Source organism: Lycorma delicatula, chromosome 3 (assembly GCF_047948215.1).
Source record: "Lycorma delicatula isolate Av1 chromosome 3, ASM4794821v1, whole genome shotgun sequence".
Classification (NCBI taxonomy): Eukaryota; Metazoa; Arthropoda; class Insecta; order Hemiptera; family Fulgoridae; genus Lycorma; species Lycorma delicatula.
This window is the reverse complement of record NC_134457.1, coordinates 183,311,642-183,329,090: the sequence shown is the minus strand read 5'-3', so window position 1 is coordinate 183,329,090 and position 17,449 is coordinate 183,311,642.

Below are 17,449 nucleotides of genomic sequence, written 5' to 3'. Positions count from 1 at the left end.
TTTAACTCTCCTCGCCTCATCATTTTTTTCCCGTTGTAACACTATGCAGACAAAATTATCGATGGCCGCAAATCGACAGTCCTGTTACTGATGTGCACTCTCGTCTTTCCTTCTCCCATCTGCTGCAGGAAAAGATGACATGTTCTGTTGTTTGTCTTTCACCGCAGTACGGGCATGCCGGACTATTTGCTCTGTGTCTCGCAAACAAGTACGCTCTATTAATATTATACGATATTTGCACGATTAATGCTGGCACAGCGTAACTTTTTAATGACTTATAACGTCATGAATAGCTCATAATTAGTTAAATGAACCCAGTAAATATTTATAGTTTCTTTTTCATTGTGGTTCTTTAATTATTACCCGTTGATCCTCAGTGTAGTGTCTAGCGTTAATAAATTAAGCTTCACCCGGTTGAATAACATGCTTTATTTTTGTGTTGCTATTAACGTGGAACCTAATGTTTTGAAGTAAAACTTTGCATATCATTCCCGAAGTAATAATAATTAACATTTTCCGGGTAGCTACCTTGATCAATTCAATGCATTATTTTGAAGTATTACTGTAATTTAATTAAATCAGAGTGATTCGAATAACCTGAATAAATGAAACAAGATAATTTTCAAACATCAAAGTAATTCTAATAAACTGTACGATTTAATTTAACTGAATTAATTTTTAAACAACCTCAAAGAAATTCAATTTACGTCAAATCGTTTTTACATTTATTAAAACGAATGTGTTTCAATTAAGACAAATATTTTTCACTACGTAATATGTTGTCTGATTTTTCTCTTTTATATGGTAATTTAAATAAATGTTCAATTCTATCAAGTTTTAGCATATATTATATTAAAATGAGACGATTATTTCTGTTTAATTGTATAATTGTTATATCAACTATTTTTTTACTATACGTGAAATCTTAACTTTTTGTACTTTGAGGAATTTTGTTTGCAAAATAGTTTGCAATAAATAATATTTTACATTTGTTAAAATAATTTTTAATGGGGGAATTAAATTTATTATAAAAATAATATAATGGAACAGGAAGTTTAAATCTATTACTAATTCAAATATCAACATAAAATAAATAGTTTACATAATGCGGTTTTTTAGTTTATCTCTCCCATTGATTACAATAGCTCAACTCTTACGCACCGCCGACATTTCTGAAATAAATACTTTTTGGGGCTGTAGACATCCATTCCCAAACAGATTATATGATTTTTTTCACTGAGATAATCATTTTTCCCCCTAGTCAGGATTCAAATACATGGAAGTCAGAGGAAGCGCGATGCACGAACTAGACGGCAAGTGATAAAGAATAGTTTATCTTAATTTTTTAATTGTTCTCATCGTATGAGAGGCGAAATGTGTTCACGCATCAACTTGTAAGAAACGATAAAACTGCTGACTTTTATAATTATGTCGCGCCGCTGTATTTAGTGAGTCACTCAGTAAATTGGAGTAATACTTATATTTACAGTCTGTTGTTTTGGTTAGGAAAACGTATTTAATACGCCCTTCGTATTTCAAAATAATAAAAAATGATCTATCTTGCTGATGAAACTGTTATTGCTTCTTTTTTGTAATGAAGGATGTCACCACCAAATCGATGCTCTTTTGCTTTCTAGATTAAACCAGTTTTGTTTAGATCAGTTTAGTAGCGACAGTAGAATAAAAAAAGCTTTCTCCGTTTCTTAATAACGTGGCAAAAAATGAATTGAATCTCCCATAACCTACTTATTATATTTGTTCGTTAGCTTTCGTGGAATCATAAGTGTGCATATATTTTATGGTGAAGTTGCTATCTCACCGTGCTGTACGTATTAAATGAGGTATTTAATATAGAAGCAATATCCTACACCGAAATTCGACGATTATCCTAAATAAAGGTATTAACCCATTCAACAGGGTTATCTATTATTGTTGAAAATGCGGTTCATTCTCATCATTTCCCTATACTGTATTATAGAAGTTTTCCGCCTATGTCAGAGAAATTTTCTTCACGATCTTGTAAGTATTTAAGAAATTACTCACTGTTTCATGTTGTCAAAAAGGACAGTAGGCATTACTATAAGTAACCAAAACAACGATGACTGTGCCGTAGCCACGTTGTAACACTCTATGTCTGTTTGTCGTCGCCTATTATGGTTGGCGACGAGTTACTGAAAATGTAAACACATTTATGTATTGTTAAATGCGAATTTATCAGTTACAAATCTGACATGACTGGAGACGGGGTTATATGCAATATAAAACGCTTGAAATAGCGTGCAAACATACAGGGTGTCCCATATAAAACGCAACCCAACCTTATATTGGTAGGTATTGAAATAATAAAAAGGCATGTCTAAATGTAAATGTCATTTTTATTATTACCATCCATTACCTTACATTTAGAGTAAATGTTGGAAGTGGCCGCCATCTTATTGAATACAAGCTTCAATTCTTTTTACAGCGTTTCATGCAACTTTTTTCAAAGTTTGTGGCTGGATATTTAATACAGCTTGTTCAATATTGACTTTCAATTGTTCAAGTGTTCGTGGTTTGTTGCTGTAGGCTTTTTCTTTGAGGTAACCCCGTAGCAAAAGAACCGCCGCAGTCAAATCTGGAGATCTTGGTGGCCACAAGCCTCGACCGATAACACGATTACCAAAGAATTCCTCGACGAAATCAGAAGTTGAACCTGCGTAGTGCGATGTCGCACCGTCATGTTATAGCCAGCAGTGTCTGTCTTCCTCTTCCAAGAGTGCGATGAACTGAAATAAAATATCCTGATATCGTTCTGCATTAATGGTGTACTCGAAAAAAATAGGACCGATTATTTTCTTCCGCGATATCGCGCACCACACGCCCGATTTCTGCGGGTGTAATTGTTTTTCGTGATAAACGTGGGGATTTTCAGCACTCCAAATTCTACTGTTTTGGCTGTTTACGTAGCCATTCAAATGAAACCGTGCTTCATCTGTGGAAAATAACGAAACCATAACATTAATTCCCTCACGCAGAAATCGACGGAACCGTTGACAATATTGTAGCCGTTTTTCTTTGTCGGGCTCAAAAAGTCGATGAACCGTTTGAATGCGATAAGGTCATAATTGTAATTGTTTGGTCGCCCGATGAACGGTTGATTTAGACAAATTAATTTCAGCAGACAAACGTCTGATCGATTTATTTGGCGAGGCGAGTAATCGGTCTTTGATTTCAGTGACTGTATCTGTATTCAACACTGACACAGATCTTTTATGTTCCTTGTTACTAACAGAACGAGTCTCTAAATTTTGAAACTAGCCTTAATACGGATGTTTTGTTAGGTGCTGGTTTATCTGGGTACTTATGGCGAAACAAATCTTGCACTGCAACCACTGATTTCGTACTGAAGTACGCTCAACAATGAAAACACATTCATCTAGCAAAAACACCATCTTGTCACTAGCAATACACTGAACGTTATGATTGCATTGTTGTTACTATTGGTAGTGTTCTACTGCGTCGCCGCAATGGTCAGATGTTGGACAAGTCCATTTCAGTAACGAGTAGGGAAGTAAGCGTGACTTTTGAAATTTCATCGATGAGTGATTGATGGGGTTACGTTTTACATAGGACACCCTGGTACATGAAACGTTTCAAAATATGCAACTTTAAATAATAAAAAAATAGTAATTTTCAGTTTTTTTTTTATTTCAAAATCAGCACATACAACATCGATAAATTCGATAATTAACAACTATTTAATATATTGTTACTTTTGTAAACAAACAATCAGAGGTACTCTTTCACGGCTGCTAAGTGCGCTTTATGAGCCGTGTAGCTAATAGGTCTGGCCGGCTAAAACGTAAGATTTCATTATTAACAAGGTACCCTACCGAAAAGGATTGTAAATATAGAGAAAAATGCATAATCACTAGATTTTAAGGAAAATATGCAATAACCGGTAATAATGGGCTTAATATGCAAGTACATATGCAAATGCACATAATCCGGTTTCTAGACATGATTATTTTTTCGTTTTGTAGATGCAGGGTAATTTGTAACATAGCGTACTTCAGTATACTGTAAACAGAATGTATAGTACTGTACAGTAAACTAGTCATCGCAACTGATTTCAAAGTCGAGAGCTAAAGTTCAAATCCTAGTAAAGGAACCTTTACTAGGATTTGAATACTTTTATACTGATTTGAATATTAGATCGTGGATGCTGGTGTTCTATGGGGGTTGGGTTTCAATTAACTACACATTTCCGTAATGGTCAACCTGAGACTGTACAATACTACGCTTCATTTACAGTCATACATATTATCCTCACTCATCCTCTGAAGTAATACCTTACGGTGGTTCCAGAAAACAGAAAAGAACAAAAGAATAACAAACAGAAAAATAAAAAGAGTATACGTATTCTACTTTATATCGTGGGAAAATTTAGTACTGCACTTGTATAGCATTAAATTACTATACGTATGTTTTTTTGCATAAATTACAATACTCTACAGGATTCTCGAAAAACGTTTCCATTAACTTGTGCGAGTTTTTCCGTTTCCGCGTCAGCCAGGTTTCCGTTATTAACATAACGAAAATTAACATCGTATCTTTCACAAACTTCACGGGATCAGGGAAATTTTGTTTTGTAGACAGGATTTCGTTAAATCCAGGTTCCGTTAATTCAGGTTTTACTGTATTTTCAAATGATACTTTTCGCTCCTGGTTTCATTATTACACCTGTATAAAACAAAAACAAAAGCTATTATCTTTATTAGACGCCTGATTTATTTAGTGAAAAACTGTTTACAATGTAACCTATATTAAATATAAACATCGGCAATAAATACTGATTAATATATATGTAGCTTAGTAATCATAATTAAAGAGCGTATGTAACGTTAATAAAATCAGCTTGACCCTTGACTAAATAGGCTTCTTATTATATTTCTGAACACATTATTGGTTACTGATTTATTACAAAGTAAACAAAGACCTTTTTAAGGAAATTATATTTAACATCATCTCCTCTTTGTTAAGCTTTAAATGGGCATCGGCTAAATGAAAATATATCAGTTACTGATATCGCAGGCTTTTATTCTGAACGGTGAGAAAAGTGTGGGACTAACTTACACGAAAATATTGTAGAAAGTAAGATTTCAATTACAAATATTTAAGAGTGTTGTTTAATTACATCATGTAGCTAGCGTTAAATAAATAGAAATACAAACAATATTTTTATTAAAAAAAAGGCATTTACGTTAAAGAAAAATTAAGAAATAGGGTTTTGTTATAAAAAGTATTGTTTTCTATATCATTATTTAAATTAATTTTTCAATATATTTACGTTTAAAGATTTTCTTTTGCCAGTTTTGGAATAAAATTCTCTCAAATGATACTGTGATATTTCTATATTCTTAGAAGCAAAAATCTTTTTTTCTGTGAAGATATTCACTGAAATTGACAGGTAAACGATTCTTATCACTTATTCTGACATATCGTTTTGTACGTCAAAACACTCAAACGCAAACATATTTATTTATGAATATTGAATTAGTGGTTTGTCAAGAGTACATAAATGAATTTTTATTCACTAGAAATGTTTACAATTTTTTCTTCCTGTTATTACAGGCTTTTCTTTAATTTATAATGGTTAAACCGTGTCTGCTAATCGTACAACTTTAATTAAACTCGTTTTCCGTTGTCATAAAATGGTGAAATTTTACACAGCATCACGTAAGTCTGGTAACAATGAAATATTCCATTATCAATTTTATATATAAATAACATTTATATATAAGTTATCGAAGATAAAAAGAGAACATCTTGAGGAAGGGACTGAATCGATAGCTATCGATCCGATTTATTTTCACTGTCGATTCAGTATGAGTAGATCAGGTGGCTGTTGAAGCGGATTTTAAATATTATTATTTTAAATTACCTTCTAAAATTTACGTATGCTAATCATCTGATTTAGTTAAAAAATTAGTAAGCGCTATCATTTAAAATAATGTAAACTAATTGTCCAGGTTATACCTTTTTTCCAGTTTTTTTTTCATCCCCGGGACCACCGTAAGGTATTGCTTCAGAGGATGAGATTAATGATTTGTAGCGTATGTGAAAATGCCATCCCTGACCAGGATTTGAACCCGAAGGTTATAATCTATATAAATAAAAAACAATCTTCGTCGTTTTGTGTGTGACAAAATAACTAAAATACTACTTAACCGATTTCACTGAAAATTTAACAATTTATTATTATTTGTCCCGGGTGTGTTTACATGTTATTAGTTCCAAAATATTTAATACATATTATTTAATCACTGCCTGAGGAAGTCGATATTGACATAAACAACGATCGATTTAGACAATGACAATCGATGTAGACGATATATTTCCATATCGTCATATGGATATACGTCATTAAATTTTGTAAAAGAAGTTTTATGTTATTTGTTTATACGTTTTTATTTCATGATTTATGTAGTAGTGAGATTGGCGAGGTGTGAACTGTGATAAACATTCTTCGAGTCATAAGATAAAAGAAAAAAAATTAATAGTGAATTAATATTGTACAATTTATTGTGATCGTGATACTGTCCGTTTTATTGTTTTCGTAATTTACAAAAAAACATGTAAAAAAAAAACGTAAATACGTGTAATAATATTAATATGTATATAGAAGACAACATTTTTATAATTTAAAAATAACATAGCGTCCAAAACGACAAAATATTGGCCGACACACAATGAGTTTAATGAACACAGAGGGATCCAGGGAGTAGACCTGCCTGGTTAGATGGAAAGGGCGTGTGAAGCGAGCTCTAGCTGCTAAACATCCCCTGACCGCGACGGGAAACACAAGTAACCATATAGCACGGGCGAAGCAGCGACGGGTCTGCTAGTATAGAATAAAACATCATATAAATATATTTTTGTTTGTTAAAGAATTAAAAACACTGAAGTAAAACTTAGTTATATAATGCTTGTAGGTACATGTAATTATGTATATAGAAAATATACATGTACATTTTATATATATATATATTTTTTTTTTTCTATTTAGTCATGCATAAAGAGACAAATTTTTTAAAGTAATATTTTGGAAAGTGATGTTCTTGAACACAAAATTATTTTTTACTTTTTCATACAGATATTTTATTTATTATTTTTTTTAAAGAAAAGCATGTTTTCATAAATTAAAATTTTTTTATTTTTATTTTTAATGCGTAGTCGAGTACACATTGCTTCCTGTTCGAGTACACAAAGCTATTTATGCGAGCAATTTAATTATTAGTATTGAATGCATCACACAAAACCTATAATTTTTTCACATCATTGTTGACACTATGATCCTTTGGCTAACGAAACATTACTCATTAGTTGCAAATGTAGTAATAAAATTCTTTTGAATAACTAATACATTTTTTTCCAACATTATTATAATCAGTTGGTATTAGTAGAAAAAAAATGAACTATTTTTTTTTTCTATGAGGTAGCAGGGGTTCAGTAGAAGGGTCTCAAAAAAGAATATCTTTTATAATAATATTAAAAAAACAGCAATCTTTTACAAAAAAAAAATAATGTGAGTGATTTTGGCTATTCATGATATCAAGGCGTATCATAACTGGCGTACAGAAAAGAATATCGAGGTTTTAATTTGTTATAATTCAAAGCGTTTCATAATGTTCTTAGGAGTTACAAAACTTCAGTACAAAAAAGTATTTCACTTACCTAAATGAAAGTGTTGCTATATTGAAGTTTTTGTTAAAATCTATAAATGTTCAATATGTTCTCCTCTGGTGACACGGCTCACATCATCACGAACGTCTAGCTCTTGTCAAACTCGTTCTTGTCATTTTCGATAGAGTTGATTGCATTGATTATACGATCCTTTACCTTAGCGATATCGTGCAGCATTGGTGGGATAAACACCTTACCTTTCACGTCACCCCAGAGAAATAATCACATGGCGTGGGGTCTGGTGATCTTGGTGGCCACAGCATAATGTGTTGGTCTTCTTCAGACGCACCTCCTATCCAGCGCCGAGCTAATGTTGCGTTAAGGTATTGTCGAACCTCATTATGAAAGTGGGCAGGACAACCCATCTTGCTGGAAAATGAAGTCATTGAGTAGCTGAGGCATAAGCCATAATTCTAACATATCCAGGTATATCATGCCGGTTACTGTCGTTTCCATAAAAAAGAACGGTCCATACACTGCCTCACGAGAGATCGCACAAAAAACATTTACTTTCGGAGAATCTCAAATGTGTTCCATATAAGCGTGTGGGTTTTCTGTTCCCCAAACTCGCACGTTATGACGATTTACTTTGCCGCTAATATGGAAAGTAGCTTCATCGCTGAAAATTATCTTGTTTACAAAACCTTTATCTAACAACATCTTTTCCTGTAACTGTAAACAAAAGTCGAGCCTACGCGTTTTGTCTCCATCAGAAAGACGCTGGATTAATTGAAGATGGTACGGTTTGCATAATAAACGTTTACGGTGATTTCTCCACACTGATGTTTTCGGAATTCCTAATTCTCTAACTGCAGCCTCAGTCGATTTTGACGGGCTGCGAATGAAACTTGCACGCACACGTTCGACATTGACTTCTGAGGTTGATGGACGACCAGTCGATTTTCACTTGGTGGCTCCTTACGAAATTTCAACCGAAACGCACGTTGCACAGAAATTACTGACTTTGACAAGTGAAATTCTAACACATAAAACGACTTCTCGCTTCCCGTGGCAGCCATTTTCTCTAATATATGTGTGTACTAATTGCCTAATATATGTGGAAAAAAACTATTTGAAGTACTCTTTCGTACAGTACTTGTTTCATTTTTATGAGTGAAATAGTTATTTGTTAATGAATTTTCGAAATTCAGAAGAACATTATAAAACGCCCTGTACAGCTTGGATTTGGTTATAGGGTTGATTAGGCGTACAATGAATTAGCAGAAAGAAAAGGTTTAGTTTCGCGTTACACCTTTAGATTAAATATGATCTTACTACTTAAATATGGCATCTTCTGAACTGAAGGCGTTCAGGAGGTGCCACAGGTATTATAGATTGATTTCCTAACTCTCCGCTTGAAAGCGCCACTTCCAAATATGTAGATTACTGAAGAAATCTATACTACTAAAGAAACCTTCTTTAGTAGAAAGTTTCTACTAAAGAAACCTTCTGTTCTTTCCAGTTTTCTAAATATGAATCTGTAGTTGCAGTTCAACATGCGTTCCGTAGAAAATTTAATTGTGATTCTCCAAGTAACAGTAACATTCGTCGATAGCATAATCACTTTGAAATGAACTTTTGTATAAAGGGAAATGTATGCTACGATAGATGGTATCTGAAAAGATTGTTGACTGTATCAGGGAGTATTTCTTGCGAAGTTCTAAACCATCTGCTTGGAAAGTCGGCCTCGAACTAGCGATGCCGGTTTTGACAGGGTTCGCTGTTTTTAAAAAAACTTTTACATATGCAACCATACCGTTTATAGCTGTTATAGTCTTTGAAGCCAACTCTCTTTCTTTTTCTGTTCAGCCTCCGGAACCATCGTAAGATATTACTCAGAGTACGAATGAGAATGAAGTGTATGAATATAAATGAAATGTAGTCGTGTACAGTCTCAGGTCGACCGTTCCTGAGATGTGTGGTTGATTGAAATCCAACCATCAAAAAACACTGGTGTTCACTATTGACTAACCTATGCGTACAGACTTCGCAACCAAAATGTTGTAGCTTGAAGATGACAACATTATTGGCCGCATCGTGTATTATGATGATTTGATATTTAATTTTAGTGGAAAAGTTAATGAACATAATATGAGGACATTATATATCCCCCTGATTCGGATCTGCATGACAGAAATGTGCCATGAACTCTTTAAATGCAAAAGAGACTACCCAGAATTGCTTATTATTTGTCCAGTATACTGAGGAGCCGTTTTTTTTATTCAATGGAAGGAGTATATTTAGATATGCTGCATACACGCTTCTTGTGTCAAAAAAATATTATTAGAGAATTTTATTTGATAACAAAATTTCCTCACTGGAATAACTATGTACGACATTAATTGAAAAACGTTTACCTCATCCGAGTATAGGTCGGAATGAAATCAATGACTGAGTTTATTTGAATTGGCCTGCAATGGCTCATCTGCCCTCATCCCATGTGATTATTTTTTCCTTTGGGGTTTTATAAAGGATTTCGTTTCTGTGTCTCCGTTACTTAATGATCTACCCGATTTGAGGCACAGGATAGAAATAGCTTACGCTATTTCTCCAGTCATACAGGTTAAAATACGGAATGAACTTTTCTATTGATTGGATATATGCAGTTTGATGAAAGGTCATACCTAAGTATAAGTGTAAGTGTACCTAGTGTAAGTGTTCAATTTCCCGCATACACTTGTAGGGAAAATCTATTTGAGTTACTTTTTCTTTTTATCTGTTATTCCTTACTGCACTTCAAAGTTAAGTGATGGCTTTAAATCCTCGATTTTTTTTTTGTATACCCTATATAATTAAAATATTCAATATGTGGTGATAGAAATATATTGTGCGTACTTTTGTTTGAGTGTGTAAAACAAATGATGGAAAAATAATTATCAATTTGTTCAACCTAAACCTAATAAATATGCTTTAATAAAAAGTTGTACATTAAATGATAAATAAAATTTATAAAGATCTAATTAATATTATGAAATTAGTTATTTAATTTTAAAACATTTTTTGTATAAAACGTCGCTAATATAATTAATTTTAACACCATATTACCCGATATTTACTCGTTTAAAATCATTTTGTTTTCAATTTATAATATTAAATATATTATTTAAAAAACGTTTAATCTTAAAAAGCACTTCAGTTTTTTGCTGTAATATTTATTTAAAATAAATTTTATTGTTATTTTTTATTAAAATCAATTACGTAAATGTTTTATAATCCTACATTTAAATGAATGACATGGTAATATAAATTTAACGTTGTTTTCATGGTATAGAATGTACGTGCTCTGTGGTTTTTAATTACCAACTTTTCGAAGAAAATTACGGTATTACTTTCGGTCGCACACTGGGATTGTAAGGTGAAATTGAAAGTTCTGTTATGAGGAGTACGAAAATTTCATTCACTTAAAATGTAATTTCCTTATATATATATATATATATATATATATATATTTAGGCCTATGTATAAAATTTGTAGCTAGAAATTTTACACTACGAGATCAGCACTAGAAAATCAGTTTCATTGAAGTCTAGTTATGCTGTAGTAGTGTATATTCAAGTTATTCACGTGAGAATTTGATCAAAATTGGTATAGTTACGCTCAAAAAGTTGTTCTTGAGTTACGCTCAGTTGTTCCGAAAATTTTTGTAATTTTGCCGCTCGATTATGTGCAAAACTACTAAATAAATTTCATTTTAATTTACATAAGGTGTAGTAGGGTATCTAAATTTCTGTATTTAAAAAAAATTGAGAAAATTAATTGAGTCATTGTTTAGTTACGTTCAACTTATTGCGGATAAGAGGCAACATTACTTGATTTTGAGGTAAAAAAACCTCAAATTCAGGTAACCTCAAAATTCAAACAGACTGGATGTATTTTTCATGCGTGCTTATGCTGAGTCAACAGTGGTGAACTTAATTTTTGTGTGTAGTTCTACCCGTTATTTATAATTATTTCATCAAATTACGGTTGTAATTTAATCTTCTTATAAACAGAAAATATATTTTAATATTAAATAATAATAAAAAAATATATCTCTTTTAATTTTCTCCTTTAATTTATGTTTAGTATACTTATTGCGCAAAAAATTATACAAAATAAAATAAAAAGCCGGTCTTCCTTTTTTTTTAAATTTAAACCTTCTTATATTATTGTTTAATAATAAATTATTTATTTTTGTGTTCATAAGCAATTTTTACGTTACAGCTCTTTAATTAATTTTATCATTAACATCAGAACATTTAAACTCATATTTTTTTTTATTGATCGTTTTACTCTGTTTAATGTAAAATGTTTATTTAAATTTATTTTATAAATACTGTTTATCTATAGTAGAAAAATTAATTACAAACATTTTCTGAAGAATATTTGTTTTATTTTATTGTTTTTATACATAAAAGGTGTTGCTTTATTATTTCTTTTTTTTAAAAAAGCATCATATAGAATATAATAAATCTAACTTTGGTAATTTTGCTACGGGGTGAGCGGATATGAAACGTCATCTCCTCCCTTATGGGGAAAATTATTTGTCGCAAGGCGTCGAGGGCGTAGGTTGATGGACCACTCGTACGCGCAGCTGGCGGCTGTCTGCACTTGCGGGTTGTCGTTCATTCGGTGATGAGGCGTGCGGGACTCCTTAAGGTCTGCGCTTACCCGGCCCTTCTGCGGGCCATTACAGTGTTCCGTGATAACAGCAGCGCATCTCGAGTAATGCCTTTTTAGCGGGTACTAGGGCATGTTGTTTTTAGTGATCCCCGCTTAGTGAGTTGTTGGCGGGAAACCTCACATACCCAGTAGTACGGGCTGCTGGGCGACTGACAGCAGATTTTTCCTTTTCCCGCGGAAAGAAAAAAAACCTTTTGCTACTTTATTTAGTTAACCAGAATTTTATTTCTTTTGAATTTAAACTCTTGCTTCAGTATTTGCAGTATGACATTGTTATGACATTAGTCATATCAAGCGGACTGGTAGATACAAGTAAATTCACAATATCCATAGTAAAATATTGGGTGACATTAAAATAGAATAATTTTTCTTGGTATATTCTGATTATTATGAAAATTAAGTATTATTTACATTATTTTGAGTAGAATTTATAATAAACGACGTTGTTGAAATTGAAATTGTATTTAATTAAAATAAAATATTCTTGTGTATTAGAAATTTTAGTTTACATTGGAAAACGATATTTTATTTTCTAAATACAAAGAACGAGATAACTTTATTTTTTAAGGTAGAAGTTCAGTATTAGGCTAAAGTGCGGCCAACTGCGTAGTTAAGTGTTCATCGGATTTGTTAATAATCAAGAGTAAACAAACTTTCACAAGCTTTTAATGATCAACAAGCGCACAACAAGAACCTAACTTTACGCCTTGTACTTTATCAGTAATAATAAGTAGTCTTTCTTTTTTTAAATCGTTAGAGGAAATAAAAGAATTTAACAACACAAGATTAACATAAATTAAAGTATTATAAAATTAATTTAACTTACCGCTAGATTTTGCCGAAGGATTTTACCAAAGTTTAATTTTAAACATAAATTGAGTTGAATTTTTCTTCTCTTCATCGCTACTTGATGTTCAAATTGCCGGAGGACGAAGAGTTTTCAACGGCCTTTCTTTCATTACATTTTGTTCTATTCGCTTTGCCCCACTTTACTGTTCTTGAATACTCAATTATTTGATCTATATATATATTTTTTACTTATTCCTTTTGGAATGTTACTGTCTTTGTTTTACTTTCATTTAAGAATCATATTTATTGTTGGTTGTGTTATTTCCTCTACCTTTAAATTTATCTCCTACGTTTTCTGATTATTGGTTACCATTACCTTCATTTTACTTCTGATTGATTATTTATTCACGATTTTATTTTAAATCATGACTTCTTTCCGTTTAAGAAAATCTTAATATACTTATTTTTTTCTTCAAAGCGTATAATACTTTTATATATATTTAAAAAATTGTTGGTCTTAGTTTTTTTTTTTTTTTTTTTTTTTTTTTTTTTTAACCTTGTAATGAAATATATATATTAAAAACAGAGTTGAAAAAATTTATTTCACATTTTTCGTTAAGTTTATTTCTTTCGTATTATATTTATTCCCGTGAATTGTACTTTGTTAAATTTTAAAAATATAATTCGCTAATCTCAATTGTAGCACGTTTGAATCTGGAAGAATAGCTGCCAATCTAATATATCAAATAACTTTTCCAGCACTCGAATAAATTAACAGAAGAAATTTTATTATTCTACATTCGAACTCAAAAATTGGAGTTAAAATAACATACTAAACCAACAGCTACAGATGTTATTTTGTATTTTATTAAACATGCTGATTAAACCCACCGGATTGGTCTAATGGTAAACGCGTCTTCTAAAATCAGCTGATTTGAAAATCGAGAGTTCCAGCATTCAAGTCCTAGTAAAGCCAGCTATTTTTACACGGACTTGAATACTAGATCGTGGATACCACTGTTCATTGGTGGTTGGGTTTCAATTAACCACACATCTCAGGAATGGTCGAACTGAGATTGTACAAGACTACACTTTATTTACACTCATACATATCATTCTCATTCATCCTTTCTTTTTTTTTCTTTTTCCTGTTTAGCCTCCGGTAACTACCGTTTAGATAATACTTTAGGAGATGAATGAGGATGATATGTATGAGTGTGAATGAAGTGTAGTCTTGTACATTCTCAGTTCGACCATACCTGAGGTGTGTGGTTAATTGAAACCCAACCACCAAAGAACAGTGGTATCCACGATCTAGTATTCAAGTCCGTGTAAAAATAGCTGGCTTTACTAGGACTTGAACGCTGGAACTCTTGACTTCCAAATCAACTGATTTGGGAAGACGCGTTCACCACTAGACCAACCCGGTGGGTATTCTCATTCATCCTCTGAAGTAGTACCTGAACGGTAATTCCCGGAGGCTAAAGAGGAAAATAATGAAGAAAAATATGCTGATTAAGGTTATAATCAGTTATTACGAAGTATTAGACACTAGATTTTTATTGGACTAAAGTCTTTCAATTCCACCGCAGTTTTAAAAGTTTCTCTTTGTTAAACCCCATTCCTCAATTCTGTAACACTTTATTTGAATTCCTTTTTCAGAGGTGTATGAAAGTAAAATTTTCATAATCTGTAAATAGTATCATGTTACAATAGTTATTAACATTCTTTGTTTCAGTAAATTTTATTTCAATGCATTTTATTTCAGTACTGCATATTCCTTGTTCTCTCCTCATAGGACAACGTCCTTTCTGTTTGTTCAGAATTTTACAACTTTTTCTTCCTTTTGTCGTACTTATAGTTTGAAAAAAGTTTTAAAACCTCTTCGTTTTAAACTTTGAGATTTCTTTATCGCAAAATGATTCATCAATTTCACGATAATCGTATAAAGATAAAACTTGCAATATCAGAGAATAAACAAAGAAAACGTTGCGTTAAAGGGAGAAAGGGATTTTTGATTATCTCTTTTTGAATTCTTCTCCTAATGAACATTTTTTCGTTATTTTATTATTAATTTTGTTATCCGTAATTCTCTACACCGCCCTTTCACACATTCACCATCCGGTAGTACGGGCATTAATTACTTCTAAAACAATACATTCAGCTCAACAAAGAAATATAAGACTGAGTAATTACTAGTTACAAGGAGAAAAAAAATGCATGAATAGGCCGTGGCAAAGTTAAGTATCGAAAATATTCTCTTCAAAATGGTTGAGGTAAACGGAATAAGTAGTCCAATCCAGTTTGAATACATAATCAGTCGGATTGAACTACTCAGTTCTTTAATTTTGCTTACTTCATTAGTAATTTGGAATAGCTTTCCAATTAAGGATAGTAAAAACTTTACCCGCTCATCGTCCTGATAAGTTGAGTTTAACTTTAAAGTGAATTCTTATTCTGAAAGTTTGTTGAATTACTAATTTATGGCTCGTTATCATAAGAGTACGAAGAGTTCTGATTTTACTGCGATTTAACTCCTTCTGCTCTACATTTTAAGAACTTAAGACCCAGTTATCTTAAAATTGTAATGTATGAATATTTACGAAATAACTTCTTTTTTTTTAAGTGTACAGTTTGATTGAAGTTGGTTTATTTATTAGATGTATACAAACTTTTAAAACGTTCGTGGTGTATTTATGCACATTAAATTATATATATATAAAATATTAAACTATTATGTGTATTACAAACAAAATGTAAATTAAACTGGCGTCTAACATTATATATCGTTTCTGTAATGGCTGTCAGAGAAAGCAATTCTGAATAGTACTTTTTGTGCTTTAGTTGTTTTACATCTGTATCAGTATGAGAAAGATAATATAAACAGTTAATACGAACATATAACATGAAGCATCAATAACCTCGTTAAAAAGAAAACTAAGATTACATAGTATATAAAAAGATATCGGGGTGTTAAATATAATTTCTCTTAATTTTGCCTAACAGCAATCAAAGGAAAAAGTATTGAAAGAGTAATTCTAACAGTTTTTCCCAGCAAACATTTAATGTGGGCATCATTCGTCAAGCGGCACATACCCAACCGATAGGAGAGTTCGTCTCATGATTTAACCAGTATGTCTGAAGTAATGGAAAGGACAGCAGTTTCAATATTGTGCCTCAAATCGGGTAGACCGTTGCTAAAGATCCAAAAGGACCCAAGATCCTTTCAAAAACCACAAAAGAAAAAAATTACATGGGGTAAGATCGAACACCCATAATGTACGTAAAATATGTGTTAATTTTTCCACTAAAATGAAATGTTGACCGGTTACTAATCAAGATATGTTCAACAAAGTTGTTATCTTCAACCTGCAATATTTCGATTGCAAAATCGAAACGCACAACGTAGTTTGTAGATTTCAAAGCCTGTAAGAGCTGTAATGAACGCATATGTAAACTTTTTTCAAAAACATTCAACGCTGTTATAACCAGTATTGCTAGTTTGCGGCTGGCCTTCCTAAAACATTTTTTAGGACTGTACTAGAAAAAATTCCTGACACGTTTAACGTTTTCCTCAGACACCCTCGATCTTCCCGTACTCTTCCTTTTACGCAAACATCCGGCCATTCCAAACCAATTATGCCATAGACGAATTTTATTGTCACTCTAATGATCACAAGTAAACTTTCTACGGAATGTACGTTGAACTGTAACTTCTGATTCAATTTATAAAAAACTGAAAAACATAAGGTTTTTTCTTCAGGAATCTACATCTCTGATAGTGGCGCTTACAACCGGAAAGATAGGAAATCAATCTACGACCGCTCAAATAAACCGTCCGCATTGTTCTTGATTTTAGTGTTAAATTAACATTATTCACCTCATCCAAAAGATATTATAAAAACTTTGAACCCCGATATTCTTTTTTTGTTATAAGTAATGAAGAATATTATAATAAAAATAAATTTCTATGAGTAAACATTATTTTCTTAAGTACCGTATTTATTCGAGTAGCCAGCGAATAAGCCTTCTGAGGGCCCGCACCTCGATTTTCTGGACCGAAAATCTAAAAAATAAATCGAGTATATACCGGTATTTTAAAGTGCAACAGATACGATTAAAAAATACGTAAATACGAAAATATTCAGAAAATAAAGCATTTAATTCGTTCATTTAAATTGCAATATTAATATTACATCAATAATTTATTACCGTAAGTACTAGTTTAGTTCCGAATCAGTAGGCTAGTAAAACGAAAAGAAAGCATCATGTT